We start from the raw sequence: 6,081 nt of genomic DNA, 5'->3' as shown, positions 1-6,081 counted from the left end.
CTCTCTCTCTCTCTCTCTCTCTCTCTCTCTCTCTCTCTCTCTCTCTCTCCCTCTCTGATAATTTGCTCTGTCCAGTTATTGCTTTGCATACATGCCTGGGTATGGGATCATCCAATGGAGCATGGGAATCCTAGAGTAGTCAACAAGCCCTCCCCTCCGCCCCCGTCCCCGCCCCCAAATGACTCTCCCTCCACAAGTAAGTATCCATTCTCAATAGTTTTTCAGTAATGGTAGCGTTACTGAAATGGTAAGAGCATCTACATATCTATGATACAAATGTTGGTTTGACATCCTCTTATGCAGCTCTTGTAAGGAAATGGCAGTTTTTGTGGGCTGATGTTTACAATACAAAGCCATGGCATAGCCTGAAGATAGCAACAAATATTTCTCCTAGCTCTGGCTTGTACATTATTCCTGCCTCTTCTTCTATAATTTTCTCTGAGCCCTTGTGTGTGACCCTCTCCCAGCCAAGAGCGGGTTGTCTCAGACCTTGGCTTGCTTGCAATAAACAGCCACGCCCCTCTCCTAGTTCCTGCTAATAGCCACGCCCCTCTCCTAGTTCCTGCTAACAGCCACGCCTCTCTCCTAGTTCCTGCTAATAGCCACGCCTCTCTCCAAGTTCCTGCTACGCTGGAGCTGGAACTCCGGGTAGGGTTTTGCCTGCCTGCTTGTTAGACAATTGAATACACATGGCAAACTGAAAGCACACCATGCCTTAGTCCCATTTTTTATTCCCTTTCTCGCCTGCCCAGTTCCCTTTATTCTTTAGGCTCCTACTTCTCTTCCAGAAAACCCATTCTTATGGAGCTGCAGGCAGCTACATTCGTGAAAGTGATCATCATAAATATATCATTTAGAGATGAGAACTCAGTCTCTTATTCTTAGGATCTCTCTATAAGTACTGTTCTTTACTACAAAAAGAAGATCCTCCCTCAAAGATGGAGAAGAGCACAGGTCTATGGGTTTAAGCATAGATTTCAGAAGGCAGTATGAGAGTGTGAACATTTAGCAAAATAACATTTAGGAGGCCTTATTCTAGAACCAGTCACTTATCAAGACATGGTATTTGACTAGGATTATTATATCAGGCATGAAACTTTGTCTGGAGATACAGGCTTAAATTTAATCAGGAATCTGTTAGTTACCCTATAAAACTTGTGCCACTAATGTACAAGTGGTCATATCTTATCTGGTGAAGAGTTATTGTAGTAGTCAGGTTTTAGTTCTGAAAAGCATTAATATCTTTTCTTCTCCAGAAGACTGTATAACATCTTCTAGCACTATGGAAAATTGCAATTATTTAGAAATCTTCTGGCTGATTTGTGGTTGATTCTTTTATTTCCTGTTACCAACTGTTAATAGCTTTTGTAATTGGGCCTTACAATGCTGTTATACGAATAATCAATGGAGATGGCAAGAATTTTGTTGTTTGGGAGACCTCTGAGACCTCTTTGACCAGTAACTCATAGGGCTAGAGATTCTGCCTTATACTATGATTTTAACTTAATAAACCTGCCTTCTATGAGTGACAATGTCCAATTATTCAGGCTAATTATGTTCCAATTCTTTATGTGTTAAAGTGGTTCTTTGGAATTAGTTCTCTAACTGATATTTTACCGTAAGTGTGCATGGTGTGTGTGTGTGTGTGTGTGTATGTGTGTGTGTGTGTGTGTGTGTGTGTTTCCCAAATTCTATGACTCCTTTCCCAATGTAATACTTAAGTCCCCAGTACCTTTCCTCCATTGTTCTTTGCTTGCTTGTTTGTTTGTTGGTTGGTTGGTTGGTTTTTTTTTTTTACATATTCTAATAAGTTTCCATTTTTGTTTTTAACTTGGGCTTTCACGTGGATTCTTTTGGGACAAATGGATTCTTTACCATCTGATTTTCTGGGTACCTCGACTCCTTTGATGTCCATTATTCTTCACTAAATTGTTATTTTATCTGTGATCTAATGGTCCACCCCAGTTGATCTCATTCTAGTATGCTGGCTGGCACTTGTCCTCTGAGTTAAATATACAACATTGAGATTTAGGATACCTGCTATGTCTAGTTTTTCTATTTAATTTTGTCTAGAAGACCTGTCTATTGGTACTTGTCTATATGTATTGACTGATTGTGTGTGTGTCAACAACACAAGTTAGAGTCATAAGTGAGGATATAGCTTTAGTTGAGAAAATTCCTCCATAAGATCCAAGTATAAGGCATTTTTTCAATTAGTGATCAGTGATGGATGGTCCAACTTGTGTATGGTTTCATCACTGACTTGGTGGTCTTAGGTTCTTTAAGAAAGTAGATTGAGCAAGCCATGGGAAGCAAGCTATTAAACAGCACCCTTCCATGGCCTCTAGGCTCCTGCCCTGTTTGAGTTCCTGTCTTGACTTTCTTCAGGGGTGAATAGCAGTAGTTAAACAAATAAACCCTTTCCTCTCAACCTGAGTTTTGGTCCTGGTGTTTCATCCCTAAAATGAAAGGCCTACCTAAAAAAATTGGTCAGAATGTTCTAGTTGCATCAAATATACCAATGTACTGAAGTTAATTTCTGGTGTTCATTCTAGTAAAATTTTGAAGTGAAACTGGATGCAGGTGTGTATATTGTTGGATTTGTAGCATCCTCCAGGTATAGTGTTTCATTGATAAATATGGATCATCTCTCCTTATCTCTTCTAACTAGTTTTGGATTGAAGTCAATTTTACCAGATATAGGTAACCTTGACATTCTAGTAACACAGTATGTATTTTATGAAGCCTTATTTGAGAATTAGAGCTATTGAATTGCATGCATACCCTCTACACAGTAGATTCATTAGATTTCACAAGCCTAGAGAAATACATGTTTAGTTATCTGTTAACTGTCAATAAAATGTTTATAGCAGCTTTTTTTTTTTTTGCCAGCAAGGTCTGCAGAACTAGTTCCAGGACAGCCAGTGCTATATAAAAAAATCCCGTTTCTGTAGAGAGAGGGGCTAAGGAGAGGGGAGCAGGAGACAAGAGAGATAAATGGAATGTGATGGTTACCTATATTTCATAGTTTCACTATCATGAATGCTGCCAGTGTATAATTGATTAAATAATTATCAATCTAAAGGAAAAATATTTATGTTCAGGTTTTGAAGGTTGACCACCTTTGCACATGATTATTAACACATTTTAGTTACTTCTTTTCTGTACATAGCCATTGTTGATATTTTTTTAATATGGTAATATATTCTGTTATTTTAAATTAATGCTGAGTGTATATCTACTTATTTTGGATATTTATTAGAGATTCTTCATGTCTTGTAGTATAATTAAATTTCCTATGGAATGTATGGGCATTGGAATCTCATATGTTTTCCTGATTAAGGATAAGTCTGTCTATGTGTTCTGCTAAATGAAGCTCTTAGCTACATTGCATATTGTACTCATTTAATAGAAGTTAATGTCATCTTTACAGAAATGTTGAAGTTGAACCTTCTGAATAGCAGTAATGATTCAGGAAACTTCTGACAGTGATTAATCAGAGTAGTGAGATAAGTCACTAAGACATGATTTAACAACTCAATAGTCCTATAAGTTTGTCTAAGGTTTGAAATCAATAAGCCATGATTTACACTAAGAATTCTCATTCAAGCATGTAATAGTAAAATTGGTAAAATATAGAAAAACAAGAAGCCACCCACAGAAAACTGCAACAAAATCTTTAATGAATCTTTATGTAGAGTATGTCAGAGTGAATGATGATGTACAGGAAATACATCTAGAGTGGATAGAATTGGATATTTGTTGCTTATTTAGAAATTACTTATTCTATCTTTCACATAATTATAGAAAGAAGTCAAAACTAATAACACACACCTTCTTTTCTAGGAAGGAAGGAAGGAAGGAAAAAAGAAATAAAGAGTACATGTCTTCTTATAAATTTTAATGGTGAAGAAAGACATTTCTTTTTAAGATATGATTTCATGCATGTGTATAGTAGAGGATTGCAAATTCGATCATCAATAGGAGGAGAGGACCTCAGCCCTGTGAAGGTTCTGTGCCCCAGTGTAGGGGAATGCAAGGGCCAGAAAGTGGGAGAGGGCGGGGTGGCAGGCATGGGGAAGTGGGAGGCAACAGGTGTTTGTTTTTGTTGTTTTTGTTTATTTCTTTGTTTTTTGGAGGGGAAACTGGGAATGGAGAAATTTACATGTAAATAAAGAAAATATCTAATAAAAAAAAGATATGATTTCAACAGCTATGAAAGAAATCTTATTACACCAATGATTTTAGCAATCTTTGGGATTTTTTTGTCATACATGTACCTTGTTTATAATAATATTCATTTAGTAAATTCTACATTACCTCTCAGATTGAAAAGGTTTTTAGTACTATATTAACTATTAAATGAAGAAATATTCTGAATTCTTGATTATTTAGTATTTGAGAAATTACTCTCAAGAAATGTATAACTGTGTACCGTGTGATACACTTAAAATCTCAAAATGTTGGCCATAGTAACTTCCTTCCCTGTGAGACATTGTCTCAAAAACAAGCAAACAAAAGAATTGGCAGACCCAAAGAAAGAATCAGGCTATGCATTGACCTAGTACTAGTAGATGTCAGAGCACCTCATGATAATCTTGATTTGGACTTGAGTTAACAGTAGTATTTCTGTGTTAAATAAGTTCACATGGTATATGAGTGAATTTTAAATATCCAAATCGAATAGGATTTGTAAGTCTATTGAATTTTGTAAGTGTATGTGAAAAATATCATTGCTGAATCCAAATCATCATTATGTGTACAAAATCATGACTCATCTTATATATTTTTGTATTGGCATTCATTTAACATTGAAAATTTTATCACAAAATCAAAACATTCCTACTAAAAATAAGAATGAAATTACATATTTTATAAAATTTTATAAATAACAAAATCTTTGAATATTCAGAGCTTGGATGTTTCTCACTTTTGTATCTTGGGACAAAGCTGCACATTTTATGACATAACTTCTTCCTTTCCATAATCTCATATTCTATCACAACACTATTCCATACCATCATTGCCTCCCCTGTCCATCTCTGATAGTCCATTGGCGTAATATATCTCATAGCCATAGTAGTATCATAGCATAACTTGTTTGAACACTAAATAAAATGGAAGGACTAGTGAGTCTTGTCTCTGTAGCAGAGAATAATCTGCTGGCTGAGCTAACTTCCTAATTGTTAAGTGATATATTTATAGAAAGATAAAGAGAGGGGGGAATGTTCTATGAAAGTGTAGTCAGGTATGGGGGAAGGGGGTGCTTTGGTGTGCCCATGATGAGGCATCTCTTCCCCGTGATATACCAGCCACAGCCTGTATTCTATAGAAAAGAGTTTATCCAGGGCTTGGGGAGGGGAGTCAAGAGGGTAGTAGAGGCAGAGTAAGGCAGAGAAAGGCAGAGAGAGAGAGAGAGAGAGAGAGAGAGAGAGAGAGAGAGAGAGAGAGAGAGAGAGAGAGAGAGAATGAGAGAAGAGGGGAGGAGAGGAGAGAAGAGAGAAAGAAGAGACAAGAAGTAGAAAGAGGCTGGCCATATGCATGTGAAGAGAGAGGGAAGAAGGGACAAGAGGATAGAGCAAGAGCAAGAGAGCAAGAGAGAGCAGGCAGGGCAAAGAGCTCCTTTTATACTGAATAGGCATACCTGGGTATTGCCAGGTAACTGTGGGATGGAGATTAGACAGAATGCTAACAGTGAGTGTCTTTCTCTTGATTTTGAACACAGATGTTCAAATTGTGTTTCATAAGGGATAGGGTAAGAAAGGCAGATCATCAACAATCTTAACTAATATTAAAAATTGTTCTGATTGATACACATTCTGCACACAATGACTTCTCATGTATCTCCTTAAATGTCATATTTTTTATTTCCCATTCATGAGAGCATCCCCTCTTTGCACTTGGTCCCTTACTAGCCACCTAATCAATGTAGTTATTTTGATATATATATATATATATATATATATATATATATATATGTATATATATATATATTTGTATATGCATCCATAGTTAGGAGAAAATATTATTTGTCTCTTACATTCTGAGCTATAGAATAGGGAAATAGGACAAGAAGGGATT

This window comes from Mastomys coucha, unplaced genomic scaffold (assembly GCF_008632895.1).
Source record: "Mastomys coucha isolate ucsf_1 unplaced genomic scaffold, UCSF_Mcou_1 pScaffold17, whole genome shotgun sequence".
NCBI lineage: Eukaryota > Metazoa > Chordata > Mammalia > Rodentia > Muridae > Mastomys > Mastomys coucha.
Note: the sequence above shows the minus strand (reverse complement) of the source record.